Source organism: Onychostoma macrolepis, chromosome 23 (assembly GCF_012432095.1).
Source record: "Onychostoma macrolepis isolate SWU-2019 chromosome 23, ASM1243209v1, whole genome shotgun sequence".
NCBI lineage: Eukaryota > Metazoa > Chordata > Actinopteri > Cypriniformes > Cyprinidae > Onychostoma > Onychostoma macrolepis.
In genome coordinates, this window is record NC_081177.1 from 22280855 (window position 1) to 22299155 (window position 18301).

The following is an 18301-nucleotide window of genomic DNA, read 5'->3' on the forward strand; positions in this document are numbered from 1 at the left end:
ATTGGTAACATAATATGTAAACGATATGCGGCCTGTGAGACTTGCACTTGGACCATAGTGCGGCCCGGTGGGAAAAAAGGTTGAGAACCACTGCGATAGAGCATTAACTTTTAGCGACACTCCCCGAATATTTGAATTCTGAACAGCCAAAATACGTACCTCAAGCAGCGTAATAAAAGCGCAGGAATACGTGCCTGTACCAACGTATTAAATACGTGCCACGGTCACGTTTTAGCTACACTCTCTGGGCATTTCACTTTGTAACTGCCGCAAAACGTGCAGTAGGGTACATAATGACGGTGTTGCAGAAATGTATTTAGAGACATGTATTTACAAAGAGCCTGGGTTTGAACATTTTGTTACTCAGTTTATGCCTATTAATAAAACTGGGGTGTTTTTTGCTTCTCAAGTAGGCTATATGCTTCATATTCTATACTATATTAGTCATAAATACCTGGTTTAATATATAAATCAGGTATTTTGACTATTATTTTATATGTCAGGCTTTACAGGGTTAATATGGAAATGTGAATTGAACTTCACTCATATTGCTAGCTGAAAGCAAAATCTAAAATATGTATTAAACAAACAAAGACCAAGGGATGTGTGGATTTCATAAATTATTTCATAAATGAACGTTTTGGATTCTGCAGAAATTAGTAGCTTTCTGATGGGTAAAGCAAAAAGGTGGACAGCATAATAAAAGTGGTTGCTTATTGATAGCTGCGTAATTACGCTCAAGGACAACCAGATAATCCTACAGCATGAACTGTACTCTATGTCCAAAATGTATTATGCAGTACATTGACCTTTGCAGTGAAAGCCGACAAGCCTTGGAAAAGAGGGTTTTGAGGTAGACAAAGAGTTTAAAATGAATGTCCTGCTCTGATTTTCCATCTAGATGTGGGAATATTATAGCAACATTCCTGGCAGTGAGCTCTCTTGATGTGGACCAGTAAGTAACCACCTATGCCCTAGCAATCACTTAAAACTTTTTCTTTTTTTTTATGCCAAGAACCACTAAATATAATGATCCCCCAGCAATACGCTTTCACTTGTAAAGTGAAGTATATATACTACAAACTGTATAGCAATGCCTTACACCAACACCACTCACAGTTCTTTAATAAAATGTAAAAAAAAAATCTAGTCTTATTGACATACTGTTAAGTAAGCACAGACACTACATCTCTTTAATAGGCTGACATGTTATCATAAGGTTGAAATTGGGGCAGGCAGGCTTTTTTTCTTTCTTTTTTTTGCTCTCTTGTCAGTGTCAACCGGGAATACAAATGTCTGCTTCAGTCCAAAACATTTAAAATGTCAAAATGTTCACAAAACGATTGCAAAATGGCAAGCTAAATTTCTCTGCATTGGCAATTATCTTTCTCTTCCAATTTCTGTAAGGCCAAATCGACATCTAAGTTCCGGTTTTGTATTAACAGGATCGTAACATGACAAAAGCTGGATTCAAACTTGTGTCCTCGGCTTAGGCCTATATGTCATCTTCTACCACATGCTACCACGGCTCGCTGTGCTTGTATTATTTTTATCCTGTCACTTGCCATTTCAGAATTAGCTTGTCTATCTCTTTATGTGCTAACTTGAAAAGTGTAATTAAAGCTAAAAAAAAAAGCAAATCTTATTTTTAAGACACCGTTCTTGTACATAACACTCATTAAAATCAAGCACTAAAACCTTTTTATAGCAGCCATTTGGAGTGTAGTTCAGCATGCCGGCCTGCTTAGATAAATGCCCCCAAAGCCAGAAAAATGATGGGGAATAATTTCCTACAAAATGACGGCCGTTCTATGCCATTTGTCATCGAGTATCTTCCCCTTCATTCTCTCCCTGCAGCCTTGCTGTTGGAAAATGGATCTACACTTGGCGACCAGTTCTCCATAGCTCCAAGCACAATCACTCATCTGTAGTGCAATCTGCTAAAGGAATCCATCATTTATGGCAGAACGCATGCTAGCAGAAGAAAGGCACAGGGCAGAGGCTCTAGTAACTCAAGACAAACATGTCAACAGTTCACACAAAACGATTTCAGGGAAATGACAAAATGTGCATGAGGAAAAAGCAATGAGGGAAAGTCTCTCCATATTTTCTTACGCATGAAGACAGGAGCTATGGTCCATAACTTGGCAAGCTGCCTACTGCCTACGTACACAGTATCCTAGGTTGCATCCAAACAACAATGAAACCTCATTAGGGACTGATTCAATGTGTGTGTCATTGATTAATTTTAGTATAGGAGAAATACTTTAAAGCAGTGGTCCTCAAAATTTTTGACTCGTAGATCACCTATCCTCCAACAAAAAAGATATTTATTCTGGTATTTCTACAATGTTCTGTGTTTTGAAACTTTTTAATGAAAAGAAAACAGGTGTGCTGATATACTAAATAAAATGTATGAACTACATGAATTTTTCGATTGCATAAAATCTGGTATGTTCTTCAATGAAAACAGTAATTACTGAGGGGAGAGGGGAGACTGATTTTTACATCAGTCTTTTTATGGTTCATATATAGGGAAAAATGTAGGTTATACATAAGGAGGATTTTTTATTTTAACTTTTATTCAGAGGTCCAAAATGAGCAAAAAACAAAACAAAAAAAACAATATGGTGCAGCTGCTGTACCTGTACAGTTAAAAATCAGTAAAAATTTCAGTAAATATGTTTCTCAGTTTTGATCATGTTTATAATTTAGAGGCATTAGAAATTATATACTGTGGTAAAGGCATTGTTCACCCAAAAATAAAAAATCTGCAAATTCTGCAAATAATTTTCACTTTCATGTCATTCCAAACTTGTATGACTTTCTTCCTTTCATAGAATTCAAAAGCAGAAGCTTAGTAGAATGTCCAAGCTGCTCTTACAATGAAAGTGAATGGTGACCAACTGTCCCAGTTCCCATCTACTTTCATTTATTTTTTAGGTAACACTTTATTTTAAGGTGTCCTTGTTACACGTTACATATTATTATAATAACAATAAATTATGCATAATTACATGTAAGTGACCCTAAACCAAATCCTAATTCTAACCCTAACCATATAGTAAGTAGTACATGTAGTTAATTAATATTACTCAGTACTTAAATGTATAATTACACTGTAACAAGGACACCTTGAAATAAAGTGTAACCATCTTTTATGTATCACCTTTTGCAATGAAGAAAGTAATACAATTTTGGAACAACATGAGAGTGAGTAAATGATAAATGACTTAATTTTTGGGTGAATTACACCTTTAATTTGCATAAATATTCATAGTAGATTATTACTGATCATTTTATTCTCTATTGATTTTTTTTTTTAACTGAGCTTGTCGCATTACATTGCATTATCTCTGCAAATGACAAATATGATGCTGCCTTTGACTTTGGACAAGAGAAGGCAACATAATTAAGTTGACTACATTTTGGAACGTCCATTGCATCAGGAGTGTATATAATACTTTAAAGTGTAGCCTACAGATTCAGCTCACTACATTTTGGAACAGAGCTACAGAGATGGCAAGACTTCTTTTTGAGAGAGCTGCGGTGCCCTTTCAGAAGGCACAAAACCCCCCTTGTTCAACGCATGAAAGCGCTCCACTGTAAAAAAGAAAAACACAACCAAACGTCAGCTGAGTGAGTTTATGAAAAAAACTGACAGCTCAGTTTTGCAAGATCTACTTACCATCTTGGAACAAATCTGTTCAAACAGCACTGCCGTAATAGTATAATGCATAGAACAACTTTCAAATAAACAAATACAATAACACAGGCACTCATGTGCAAGAAAAAACATATCAAACCGAGATTCATTCATAGCCCCAAGCCAATGAGTCCTCAAATGGTGGCATGCAGAAGGAAGTGATGACGTCACCGGTGCAATCAGTCTGTGAGAGCGGCGTACAGGCAGAGAGGAGGAGCGTGACGAAGAAAGGAAAGCAGGTTTTCTTCAGGGCCCCTAGTTAGCATGCTCGTCATACACGGCCCCTCTCAAATTAATTGGAGCATTCATATTAATGCTGTTTACCTCCAATCCATCAATCTGTCCTGAGTGAAATTTGGCTGATGCAACGGAGCGGCATTCAGTCCAGCACGGAAACGTCCTTGTCCTAAGAATGAAACTTTTCTGTCCGCGGTTTAAAGCTAAAAACCATTCAAATCGACTTGGAGGATGTTGCCCGAGTTTCTGAAAGGCATCCTATGAAGCAACAGGAGTTAAATTGAAAGGCTGCCAAGCATGTACGGTTCTCAGTGAGAGTGTAAAACCTCAAACCAGAGAGGCCTTTTATTGGTCGGCTGCGATAAAAACGCAGTCCAGTGAAAGTGCGAACAAACATCTCTAGCCACAGGAGCATCACAGCAAGTTGAGGAAAGGCCATCCTTGAAAAATCCTGTGAAACAGCCTTTGTTAAGTTACAACATCTGCCTTTATCCGTACCATAGATAAATACATTAAGGCAAGAAGGAAAGTGGACATTTCCTATTGGATAATTCTGCAAGAGAAAAGTGAGGATCCACAGATGCAGACATCATCCTTTAAGAACGTGCCATCTCGCATCGCTGAGCAGTTCAAGGGCATGCAGATAACTGCATATTGAATTAGACATAGATACTCTTTCAAGGACACGCCATAAATTTCTAATGAAATGTGGCTCTTTATGGCACTCACAAACAGATAAGGACACAAATAATTAGAAGGTGAGAATTCTGTCATATAATTTAGCCAGATTACTGGCACTCTTGGGGGGAAATCAGTATTGTCATGAGAACGTATATTTATAATAATCTCCACCCAAAATAAGTGTGATTTTAAATTTTGTCATTTTTGTCAGTCCTGATACTTTGCACTGTGTATTTGGCTGCTGGTCGTGTTAGTAGCATGAAAAATAAAACTTTTATTTAAATTGTGAATGGGTTACATAAAGAGAGCAACCAAAGAGCGCTCACTTTATAATCAATGAAGCTGTCAATCACTTCAGTTCAGTGCGACTTCTGCACTCTTGCGAAAATTCTGACTTAATTCAGAACTGAAGGCTAAAAAAATACATGACTATTAAAAATGAAACAGATTTTAAAACACTGGGCATTTAGGTGTGTAACGGTATTAGTACCAAACATTTTCAGTATGGGTCTTTCGGTTCGGTATGCATGTGTACCAAACAAATACAGCATTGTTTTAACCAATGCATGAGTGGAACTTCATTTGAAACTTCCAGTTCCCTTTCAGTCGGTCACTCCGAGTCATGTCGGGTGACCGACGAATTGGGATCTCGCTTAGAGAGACCAATCCACTTCGAGTGTAACTAAACGAGCCAATGCACATTGGCATGCGATTATTGCATCCAGCTGCCGCTGATCACAGCGTGAGTATAAGTAGGCAGCAGGTGCAGCGCATATTCAGCTTTTCGCTTCGGAGCCGAGCGGTTACATCGTTCTGCTCCTGACTTCTGCTGACGAGTGAATTCAACGAGTTGAGCACGCTCTTTGGAAGACTCTCGTGCTGGTGGTACGGCGCTACAGCGGCGGTGGTTCTTCCCGTGTCGAGTGGATTGCACACATCAGGTTGCACTACCCCCTATTTGTGTTGCAGGCGACCATCTCCCCTGTGTGCTTCAGCACGCTAAAAGAGCTTTTTCCCTAAAAGAGCATTCACGGGTGCGTCTTTTTAAAGACGACGTTGCATCTGGCAAACTTGACGTTACGTCTTTGTAAAGACGAGTTGGGTCTTGCTACAGACAACGTGTCATCCGTGCGTTTCTGGATGCGGTCGTTACCTGGCGCCGGGTGATGGTCATGATCGCTGCCTCACGTGCCTGGGCAGTAAGCATGCTGAGGTGGCGTTTGTGGATGACTCATCTTCTCATTGGGAAGGTGATCATCTCGGAGTTGCGGGCCAGGCTCCGTTACCTCGACAAAGGGGCGGAGCCCTGTTGCCTCTGCCTCGATCTAGCTCTCGTTCTGGCTGCAGACAGGCGAGGACTACTTCAGGCGGTTGCACGGGTGGTCTGAGGATTACAGTGGTGGCAAACCCTCCAGGGAACCAACCCTCAAGGGACCATCGCTCCTCTTGCGCTCTGAAACCAGTGAGCTGCCAATGGAACATGCTGGCGGAGCGTACCAGCAGTATCCTTGGCGCTCCTTCCGACGACCGGATGTCGGTCGCTACATCGGAGGGTGAGCCGGAGCTTCCTGGGGAAGAAGATTCGGTTGCGCTGCTGCTCCGGCAGTGGCAATGCCTGAATCAGACCTGGAAATGGCGGCTATGCTTTCCCGGGCCGCTGAGAGGGTAGGGCTCGAGTGGAGACCTCCACCGTGTCCCGAGCCCTCGAGGTTGGACGACTGGTTCTCGGGGTAGCTTGTGCTGGTTCTCAGCACCCTGCCCCGGTGCCTCTCTTCCCGGAGGTGCATGGGGAGCTTACGGAGGAAAGTTACGGAGGCAGCCCTTGTTCCCCTGAGAGAACAGGGCGTTCGCATTCTCAACTACCTCGACAACTGGCTCATATTGGCTCAGTCTCAGGACCAGTTGTGCGAATACAGGGACTTGGTGCTCTGGCACCTCAGCCAGTTGGGCCTTCGGGTCAACTGGGAAAAGAGCAAACTCTCTCCGACGTAGAGGATCTCTTTTCTCGGTATGGAGTTGGATTCGGTCAACCAGACAGCACGCCTCACACAGGAACATGCTCAGTTGGTGTTGAACTGCTTGAATACGTTCAAGAGCAGGACGGCGGTCCCACTGAAACAATTTCAGAGGCTCCTGGGGCATATGGCAGCTGCAGCGGCAGTCACACCGCTGGGGCTGCTTCATATGAGACCGCTTCAACACTGGCTCCATGGCCGAGTCACGAGGTGGGCGTGGCAACACGGCACTCACCGGGTCCAAGTCACACCGGCCTGCCGCCAAACCTTCACCCCGTGGTCAAACCTTTCGTTTCTCCGGGCAGGAGTGCCCCTGGAACAGGTCTCCAGGCATGTTGTGGTTTACACGGATGCCTCCACCACCGGCTGGGGGGCCACGTTCGACGGGCATGCAGTGTCGGGGGTTTGGACGGGCCCCCAACTGCACTGGCACATCAGTTGCCTAGAGTTGCTGGCAGTACGCCTGGCCTTGAATCGTCTCAAAAGGCGCTTACGAAGCAAGCACGTGCTCGTCCGCACGGACAACACTGCGACCGTTGCGTACATCAACCGACAAGGTGGTCTGCGCTCCCGTCACATGTCGCAACTCGCCCGCCACCTCCTCCTCTGGAGTCAGAAGCATCTGAGGTCGCTTCGGGCCATTCACATTCTGGGCTTGCTCAACCGGGCAGCCGACAAGCTGTCACGAGCTGCGTTCCCCGGAGAGTGGAGACTCCATCCCCAGACGGTCCAGCTGATTGGAGACGTTTCGGACTCGCTCAGGTAGACCTGTTCGCTTCTCTAGAGACCTCTCATTGCCAGTTGTTTTACTCCCTGACCAAGGGAACACTCGGCACGGACGCACTGGCACACAGCTGGCCGCGGGTCCTTCGCAAGTATGCGTTTCCCCCAGTGAGCCTTCTCGCACAGACACTGTGCAAGATCAGGGAGGACGAGAAGCAGGTCCTGCTCGTGGCGCAGTACTGGCCCACTCGGACTTGGTTCCCGGAACTGATGCTCCTCGTGACAGCCCCTCCTTGGCAGATTCCTCTGAAGAAGGATCTACTGACTCAGAGACGGGGCACCTTATGGCACCCGCGTCCAGACCTCTGGAAACTTCATGTCTGGTCCCTGGACGGGACGCGGAGGTTCTAGGTGACCTACCCCAGGAGGTAGTTGACACCATCACTTCGGCTCAGAGCACTACAGCAGGGCCCATTCAAGCCTTTGCAGACAGTCGAGCTGAAGTTTCTTTCAATGAAGACTCTGCTCCTGCTTGCATTGGCCTCCATCAAGAGGGTAGGGGACCTGCATGCATTTTCGGTCTACGATTCGTGCCTAGAGTTTGGGCCAGCGGACGCCCAGGTAACCCTGAGGCCCCGGCCTGGCTATGTGCCCAAGGTTCCCACTACTCCCTTCAGGGACCAGGTGAGCCTGCAAGCGCTGCCCTCGGAGGAGGCAGACCCAGCCCTAGCTTTGCTTTGTCCCGTACGGGCATTGAGATGCTACGTTGACAGGACGCAAAGCTTCAAGACCTCAGACCAGCTCTTTGTTTGTCACGGAGGCCGGAAGAAGGGGAATGCCATCTCTAAGCAGAGGATGGCCCACTGGATAGTGGACGCCATCACCCTGGCTTATCAGGCACAGGGTGTGCCCTGCCCGTTCAGGTTGAGAGCTCACTCTACTAGAAGTATTGCATCCTCCTGGGCGCTGGCTCGTGGCGCCTCGCTGGCAGACATTTGTAGAGCTGCGGGCTGGGCGACCCCTAACACGTTCGCTAGATTCTATAGCCTCCGTGTGGAACCGGTTTCCTCCTCTGTTCTCACCTCAAACGGGTAGAAGCACTGAGTCCGTTAGTAGACCCTGTCGAGCTCCTCCGTCCCCTCGGTAGCCAGACGTGGCGGAACGTCTGGCGCCAGGCCCTCACTCGATGAATCCGTGAGAACCGGTAGAGGGCTGGGTTCCATATGTGGAGACCTAATTGGATCCCATATGTGTAAGTCCACGGTATAGCCTCAGAGCCCGTGTTTCCCCGGCAGACTTCCTGCCATTACCCAAGAGGCTACAGTCTACCTCTATATCTTCCATATTCACCTAAACGGTTGTTATATGTGTAAGTGCTTCTGAACCTCCTTCGGGAAGGTTGGGCTTCCGCAGCGTTCCTGTTCCAAGTGGAACGGGTACGTTTCCCAGTGTTATCCAGTCTTACTGAGTGGGTAGTGCCATAGCAACAGTAGCTGGTCTTCTTGTGGTGAGCCCTGACCTACGCCAAAAAGTAGGGGCGCAGGAGGCTTCCACAAGACACTGGAAGGGGCAGTATCCGTGGCCCTTTGGTAGGGATCCCAATTCATTGGTCACCCGACGTGACTCGGAGTGACCGACTGAAAGGGAACGTCTCGGTTACGTATGTAACCCTCGTTCCCTGAAGGAGGGAACGGAGACGTCACGTCCCGTCGCCACGGCTGCTGTACCACCGCTGAAAACCTCCTCAGCGAAAACCTGAATATGCGCTGCACCTGCTGCCTACTTATACTCACGCTGTGATCAGCGGCAGCTGGATGCAATAATCGCATGCCAATGTGCATTGGCTCGTTTAGTTACACTCGAAGTGGATTGGTCGCTCTAAGCAAGATCCTAATTCGTCGGTCACCCGACGTGACGTCTCCGTTCCCTCCTTCAGGGAACGAGGGTTACATACGTAACCGAGACGTTTTATATATTGTTACTTTTGATAAGAAACAAAGTCAGTGTCATCTTTCAAATTATGTCCATTTTTTGAGGAAAATCAAAAAATAAATGTCATTTTGATACTCTTTGATGTGGCACAACAGATCACTATATAAATGCCTCAATTCGAACAGCAGCACAGAGCATGAGTGAGTGTGATCATCTCTTACATATATCATCTGTTATATATATATATATATATATGAAGAGTTCCAATGCAAAGTCCATCCTGGTCAAAAATGAGATAACTATACTGAGTGAATGCTCTCCACCCATAGTATACGTTCAAGTACCTTCACTTCAAATGTGCTAAACCCAAGCCACAACCCATTCAGAAGTACCAGTACTTACACAGAAACCTTACATAGTAGCCAGAAAGAAATGCTAATTTTAAAGAAAAATGTCAGGCGTACTTAGAGGCCTTTATCTGAACTCCTCATATATATATACATGCTGACTTTGTTAATAGTAACAGAAAAATATCATACACTAAACAAATGAGGATGACAGATTACTACGAATTTCAAGTCATTCAAAATGCAACAAACACAAAAATGCACACCTCTTGCTTGGAGATGTAAAATGAAAACAATGCGTTTTAAAATTGGCTCCAAAAACAAACAAACATATTTGATATCCCAGACTGGACAGACTCATAGTCTTAACGGATAGTTCACCCAAAAATGAAAATTGTCATCATTTACTCAGACTCAAGTTATTCCAAACCATCTTCTTCTGTTGAACACAAAAGAAAATATTTTGAAGGATGTTGGTAACCGAACAGTTGATTGTAGCCACTGACTTTGAACCAAATATTTCAGGTAACAACTGATGTCCACAATATTTTTTCCATACTAGGGAAGTAAATGGCTACCGTCGTCAACTGTTTGGTTAACAACACAGAATATCTATAGCAGGATCATATTATCTTCTTTTGTGTTCAACAGAAGAAAGAAACAAGTGGGGGGTGAATAAATGACATAATTTTCATTTTCAGTTGATCTATCCCTTTAAGTTAAAATTTTTTTTTAAAAAGTCTGTGCCTATCATGTACTCAGACTGCCCAATATCTGCAGACTGGCTCTGATTTTTGGCAAGTAGCATCGACTCCAGACTCTGTAAGTTGTGTAGAGTGACTGGATATTGCAGTCATGAGCTCAACAGACATGTTTTGTGATTGGCTACATTGATCAGTGCTGCAAAGCCACCATGTAAAAAAATTACGTTCCTCAGAGCTCAAACACAAATAAAAGTGAATCATTATTTGATGGGCTTCTACCAAATTGAATGTTGCTCTCTTGGACACCATTTGAGTACTTCTGCTATAGGTTGAATCATTTTGCGCACTGTCTTCAATCCGATGTATTCAAATCGTGCTTCAGCGACCAAAATGTGTTTACTACCTCCACAACCGTCACTGTCACAAAGCTCCTTTAAAACATCCTCCATGACACAATGACAAACTCTCAGTCTGACACACTGATTGAGGCCTGTTTTATGAACCCATCTCTAAAGACTGGAAAATGACAGCAAAAAGCAATGCAACGTTGAGGTAAAGAGATCTTCAATAAAAAAGGGTGCTCTTTGTAAAGTTCTGTTGCCATGGTGATACAAACACGAACTGTCTATGGAGAAAACGGCCACCGAATAAAAAATGAAATGCGAGTTCAGCCAGTGGGTATCCTCTTGATGACTGACATTAAAGGTTAATCAGTTGGGTCTTTTTTTTTTTTTAATTCTCGCAATAATCTAAAACGAGCTTCAGATATTAGCATTGCTAGTGACTTGATGAGCTTGTGACTCATCAAGGGAATCATCTAAGCCATGTAAACGTAAAGACCTAAACAACTGTGCGGCACTGAAGCTTTTTACCACAGAAGATGGTTAATTCTAATGGAGAGGAACTTGAAATAGACACGCGGGGATGAATTTCAAAGCACTTAATACATCTAACTCTGGAATTTTACATATAAGCCTATGATTTTCAAAGTAGGGTGGGTTTGAAGTAAATAAGCCGCATCTAGAAGGACGTCTGCTTCTTAGACCGAATAGCAACTGTATGATTTGTACAATGAAAAAGCTCATAGATTAGCCCTTGTCAGTCCCTGCTAGGCGCAATGGCAGAAAGCCTGGAGTAACGAAATGCTCATTTACTGATTAAACTAATTTCTTAAAATGGCAGTCAAAGTAGCCAACTCAATTCTCAAATGATTGAGCCTTTCTTTTGGCCACAGCCTCATTCACTTATCAATACATCCTTCCCACTTACCTCACTGATTCAACAGTCTCAGCAATGGCTGAGATGTATTGCTAGACTGGGAGATCAAATAGACTTTCTAATGAGAGTATAGTCAGACAGACTCATTAGGGTTATGCAAATGAGGTTTTTCTGGTTTCAAACAAACACACCTGTCCACACTGACAGCAACACAGAGAGATAGATTCCTATCTCTGTCTGAAAAAAATCTGAATAACTATGTCTGTCTTGTTGAATTTGATTTTTAACCACAATGATAATATACCAGAATGTTAGAGTTTAAATTTAATAAAGCTCCTAATTTCATCTGAACAAAATGTCAGAGGTGCTTGCAAAACTCGTCTGTGCAAAACTCACAGTCAGGCCATTGATATGCGAATGCTAATGTGTTCTGTGTGGTTAGGTTGCTGCTTACTGACTGAGTCAAAAGAGCCAACCACCAAGCAGTGTTATTTTAGTATTATTTATATATTATTATAGTTTTTTAATATTTTAATTTAGCTTTTATTTTAGTATTTACATTTTTCATTTTAATTTAAGTTTAGTAATTTTATTATGTGCTTTTTATTTCAGTTAGTTGGTAAGGCAAAATAGATGTAGATTTATTTCAATTAACATAAAATATATAAAATAACATTAAAATAAAAATGGACTTGTTTTTGTTATTTTGAACACTTCTTACGAGCACCCTTGATGCATCATTTTAAAATAATTTATTCTAATATTTTGAATAATCTTTCATTTTCAGTTTTCATTTATCATACATTTTTCTTTTTAATAAAAAATCTATTTAGCTTTAATTACCATTTTAATTTATTAGCATTTTTATTTTAGTAATTTTAGTACTTCACATTATTTTTAGTAATTTTAGTATACTTCAAATTAAGATATTTCATTTTTTTTTCAGTTTTTCATCTAATTTTTAGATTTAATTTCAATATTATTTAAATGAATGAAAACGATATTACATAGAGTTAGTTTAGCAATAACAAGTCTTGATACTCTGTTTTCTAGATATTGCTAATGATCCTATGGAAGACCATTTGTGCCAGAAAAACTAAAAAAGATAACTGTGACAAAGGTTAAGAAATAAAGTTACAAAATCACATGATTTTTCGGTATTAGTCATGCAGCACAAACAGGAGTTACACCCCGAAGTTTAACACTTACGGCTTAAAACAAAGTATGAGCAATAATAACAGTGATTGCCTTAGCAAGAACCGCTAATTACAGTCGAGAAAAAGAACAGAGTGATACAACAACAGCAATGACCCTTTTTTTGAGAGGTCTGTGACTCCATATTTCCATGCTAAAATATCATGATGGAAAGTATAAAAGGGTCTCCTAGGAAATAAACAAAGGCAAAGCCAGATTCGATACTGAGGGAAGTAAAACTGCTTTTAGCTCCAAGGTATCAGTGCCTCCTGGAAGGCATCACCACCACCTACCCCTTCATTTTCCGCCTCGTGTCCATTTAAAAGATGTCAGTGAATCCAATGAATGTGAAAGGGGGTCTGATGAAGCGGCAAGAGAAAATTGTGCTGACTCACAGCAATCAGACCGAGTCATGCTGTCACCCACAAGACCACAAAGCTTAACTGCCTTCTGAATAATTTACATTCTTCTGTACGATCAGGGCAGAACTTCATACATACAACTGACTCATATACAGGCAAATAAGCTCCCGTGGGAGGCAGCTCTCCTTCTGTGAGCATCAAAACCTTCCCAACCTTGACTCTAAAGCACAGACACTGTCCTCTCAGACACACACAGCAAACGGGACACTGTTAAGCATGAATGAAGAGTGATCTGCACTCTCTGAGCCCTGCGATGGGGGTGGAGAAAAAAGAACGGGTCATTTTCTTCAGTTTGTCTGCCCTGGAGGCCATAAGAGCAGACAGAGCAGAGAGGATGGATCTTACTGGGTTAGGGCCTAGAGAGGAAAAAAAGGCCACAAAAAGAGGCTTATATTAAAGAAGAAGACATTATGTCACAGTGCAACATCCTGTCTATTCAGATGCCTCTGTCTGGTCCATTTCTGAGGGCAGCACAGATGGATCCCCACAATGCAGCTCATATTTTAGTTAACTGAAACCATAAAAACATTTTCATAGCTTGAAAAAAATAAACATTAACTGAAATAGAATTATATATATACTGTCCTCTCAGACATACACAGCAATATATATATAAATAAATAAATAAATAAATATATATATATATATATATATATATATATATATATATACTAAAATTTATCCTTTAGTACTTCTTAAGATAAACTTAAGATCATCTAAGTGTACTCAACTGTGCTATTTTGAGACACCATGATTATGAACTAAAATGCACTTTTAACATACTATCTTTGTATTTAAAAAATGTATTTAGCTACTACTTGAAAGATGGGTTCAAGTGTAATTCAATTGGTAACTAAATAAATTTTTTAAATACAAAGATAGTATGTTAAAAGCGCATTTAGGTTCATATTCGTGGAGTCTCCAAATAGCACAGTTGAGTACAGTCATTTTTAGTATATTAAGTACAAAATTAGTGCACGAAAATAGAGCACTTTAAGTACATTATGGAAGCGCACCTGGGATACATGGGTTCATGAGTTCACACTTGACATAAACGTTAACGTTGTGAAAGTCATAAAATGTACATCTGGGACGGTGAGAGGATAAGTAAACAATGAGAGAATTCAGGGTCAACGATATGTGTTTTTCAGGGCCGATACCAATTATTACAGATCAAGTAAACAGATAACCGATATTTTAAACCTAGATGTATGTCTGGTGTAAAAATGAAATTGTCAAAATTACGAATAGCAAGGGCTCTGAGAAAAACTTTCTTGAAATGCTTTTAAATTATTTTATTGGCAAATCGGTTTTGAAAATGACCGATAACCACAAAACTGCTTAATATCAGCGCTGATAATCTGCCAAACCGATAATCGTTTGACCCCTAGAGAGAATTTTAATTTTGGCCCTGTCAGAAATGTGAATTTGAGCTCCTGCGATAGACCATTTGTGAAGTCCAGGAGACAGTATGGGTGTCCCATTTACCATTTTCTAATTCTCAGCACTTCTCACAAGCCTCCTTGATGCATCTTTTTGCTGCATCCAAGCTGATGTGGATTCCATGTTGGACTGCTATACCCGACAGTTTATGCAGCATTACGTCACCAAAATGTGGGCTCAGAGATGGACTGCAATGGTTTAAGCTAACATTTGGGACAGAGCCATTGACTGTCTGGCCTCCGAGCCAACAAAGCAGCCATTGTACCTTCGTTTTCAGACTCAGCCTAAACGTTTTGTTTATTGAGAGCGCACGTTTGGCTGATTAACTCCAGTTTACTTGTGCAACACATTTGCCCTCGGTTGTGCTCATGGGGGAAAAAGGTTGTGAAAACAGTATTTTATTCTTACAGAACTGCCAAATGCAGCACAATGCAATGCATGTCAGCATACTGTCATCAGGGGAACTCATGGGACGTTATATAGGAACGCTGAGAGCATGATGGAGGCGTGTGTAGGACGGGACGGTTGCAGTTTGCCATTAATAGCACGCTGTGCTCAATTAGTCCAAACAACGTGCTACAGGAATAGCTTGCAGAATTTTTGCCACTTTGTATTGCTACAGCCTTGACATGAATTAAACAGTTGGTTTTTGGCTAATTAGCGGCACCCGCTTTTACTATTGCTCATTCCTAGGGTTTTGTTTTTTTTTAAAAACTCAACAAACCTCTAAACCGAGGTATTACACTTTGGCGCATTACTCATCCACAGTTTCTGCAAAAAAAAAAAAAAAGATACCTCAAATCATGCAGCTTGTTGAGGAGGTGTGCTGTTACCTATTTAACCCTTTCACACATACGTTTAAAATATTCAAGCTGAGCCCCAGGAGTGAGTTAGACTGTTATTTTAGAAAGCATCACCTTACTATTTTTTATGGCTACTCTTCAAGCTTGTCACATGACACACCGCAGCCACATTAGCACTGTATAACAAATGTATTGGTTGTATTGCATTGTTCCTTTTTATTCAAAATATTCACAAGCTTGCTAACTATACTGTGAAATATCTGATATTCAGTTTCTCAAATATGTGTAGGTATTTATTTATTTATTTTTTTTGATTGGCTACATTGATCAATGCTGCAAAACCACCGTAAAAAATTGACGTTCTTCAGAGCTCAAACATACAAGTAAATCTTTATTTGATAGGCTTCTACCAAACTGAATGTTGCTCTCTTGGACACCATTTGAGTACTTCTGCTATAGGTTGAATCATTTTGCGCATTGTCTTCAATCCGATGTATTCAAATCGTGCTTCAGCAACCAAAATGTGCTCCTTTAAAACATCCAGCATGACACAATGACAAACTCTCAGTCTGACACACTGAAAAAAAAAGAAAAAAAGAATAGAGTAAACTTTATAGTTACCTACACAATGTGTTTCTGATATGAAAAATACACATCATTAAATTATGTTTAAAAGATTTCCATAGACATCATTGCTAGTACTTATGTGTATTTAAATGTGTGGAAAAAATGACATAAACATTATGTGGGTGAAAACATTGAACAGCTGTAATATATGACAAGGGATGAGCTCTCTCTGGGCTCTCTTTGGTTCAGCGCCAAAGCGTGAAAGCAGATTGGAATATAGCAGATGGTCATGTGATATTCTAATAAAACCGGTGTGAACGAACGCACAAGGGTTGAGTGATCAGACTTGCTATTTTTGCCTGGTGGACAATAAAATCCCAATACCTTACATTAAAGGAGGGATCAGAAACTTGTGAGTGGGCTTTTTTGAATACCCCAGCAACCACATACAGTAGCTAACAAAGCTATAGGATCCTATGGGAAGCCTGTAGCATTATAGCGGCAGCTTTTATATGGCCAATAGCACTCACATTTTCTTCAGAATATGCTAAAATGTATTAAAATCACAGGCAGCAAGAAGCATAATTAACAAAATTGTCCAAAAATGAACGATTGTTCAAAAAGGTTAAAAATGAAGGTCTTTTTAATCTATTAATAACTCTAATCTGAACATAGAAAGGAACAATGCCAAAATTCTCATCTGATAAATAATATGGCCATCCAGACCAATGCACTTATGTGGTTTGGCAACAGATCCACTCATTACTTACAGGAAAGATTATTGTTCAACTAAATTTGTGGTTTATTTTATGGTTTACCTAAATGTGTCTGCCTTTGTTTTCAGTCATCCACTTCGATGAATAAACCAGGGCACTTTTTGACTCATTTGTGATTACTGGATAAGAAAATTTAAATAATGATTCAAATCAGAAATCACCAAGAAAGTTTGACTTTTAACAAAAGCAATATTTAGTCTATGAAACATTTTACAGCTAAATATACTATGACTAGAAAATGTACACAATAATCACAGAAATTTCCATGACTTCAAAGTAAGCATGCAGCAGAGCTCCTACATCTAATAGGCATCTTTATAAGAGAGCCGATTCACATGCTAAATTATATGTCTCTAATACATCTGAGAGGGAATGTTTTAGAGATGTATTGCAGATGAGCATATACTCTCTAAAAACACATCTTGCAGATAATAAAGACAAAGCATGCTTATAGACATATAATAGTTCCAAAAGGGGTTTTTAGCAGTGATGCTGTAGAACAGTCACTTTGGGTTCCCAAGAGAACCTTTCAGTGAACAGTTCTTATAAACTAACCATTTTTTTAGCCTGAAGAACATTTTCACAATCTAAAGAACCATTTCAACTATAAAGAACTTTTTGTGCAGTGGAAAGATTCCATGGATGTTAAAGGTTCTTCGTGGAATGCCAACAAAGAACCTTTAGTGTTTTGTGCAATAGGAAAGTTCACACTCCTAAAAGTAAATGTTCCAAAAGAATGCATGGTGCCATAGAAGAACAATTGTTTGGTTCCCCATTTACAGTGATCAGTTCTTAAAAAGAACCAATTTTCTCAAAAACAATATTTTAATATAAAGAACCTTTTGTGAAACAGAAAGGTTCCATGAATGTTAAAGGGATAGTTCACCCAAAAATTTTAATTCTGTCATTAATTACTCACCCTCATGTTGTTCCAAACCCGTAAGACCTTCGCTCATCTTCAAAACAGAAATTACGATATTTTTAAGATATGATCAGCATTACATGCATGCGTTGTTTACGTGCAGAGGTGCTCTTGATAATGGTGGAAGACATTATTTGGAGGAGAAGAATTGTTGAATAAAGTCGTTATTTTTGTTTGCTTTGTGCACAAAAAGTATTCTCATAGCTTCGTAAAATTATGGTTGAACCACTGATGTCACATGGACGTCCTTACTACGTTTCTGGGTCTGGGAACATTTCAGTTACGTTGCTGTCTATGCAGGGTCAGAAAGCTCTTGGATTTCATCAAACATATCTTCATTTGTGTTCCAGAGATGAACGAGGAACAACATGAGGGTAAGCAATTAATGAGAAAATTTTCATTTTGATGGCACCATCAATGCCAATAAAGAACCTTTATTTTTAAGATCGTTTTGGAAAGGTTTCATGGATGTTAAAGATTCTCAAAGAAACCACAGATGCCAGTAAAGAACCTTTGTTTTTGAGAATGTAGGGGATGTAGGCTATGTCCTAGATGTTTAATCATTTCCATTAACTTTCCAAACCTGGACAACATCATTTTAAACATTCCCA

The 18301-nt window shown here is 40.8% G+C and overlaps 1 protein-coding gene across 7 annotated transcripts in view; it reads right to left on the reverse strand.

The window, feature by feature from the left end:
* The window catches only part of si:dkey-178k16.1 (protein 4.1), a 58966-nt gene that overhangs the window by 39435 nt on the left and 1230 nt on the right, over window positions 1–18301 (reverse strand). The window lies entirely within an intron of this gene.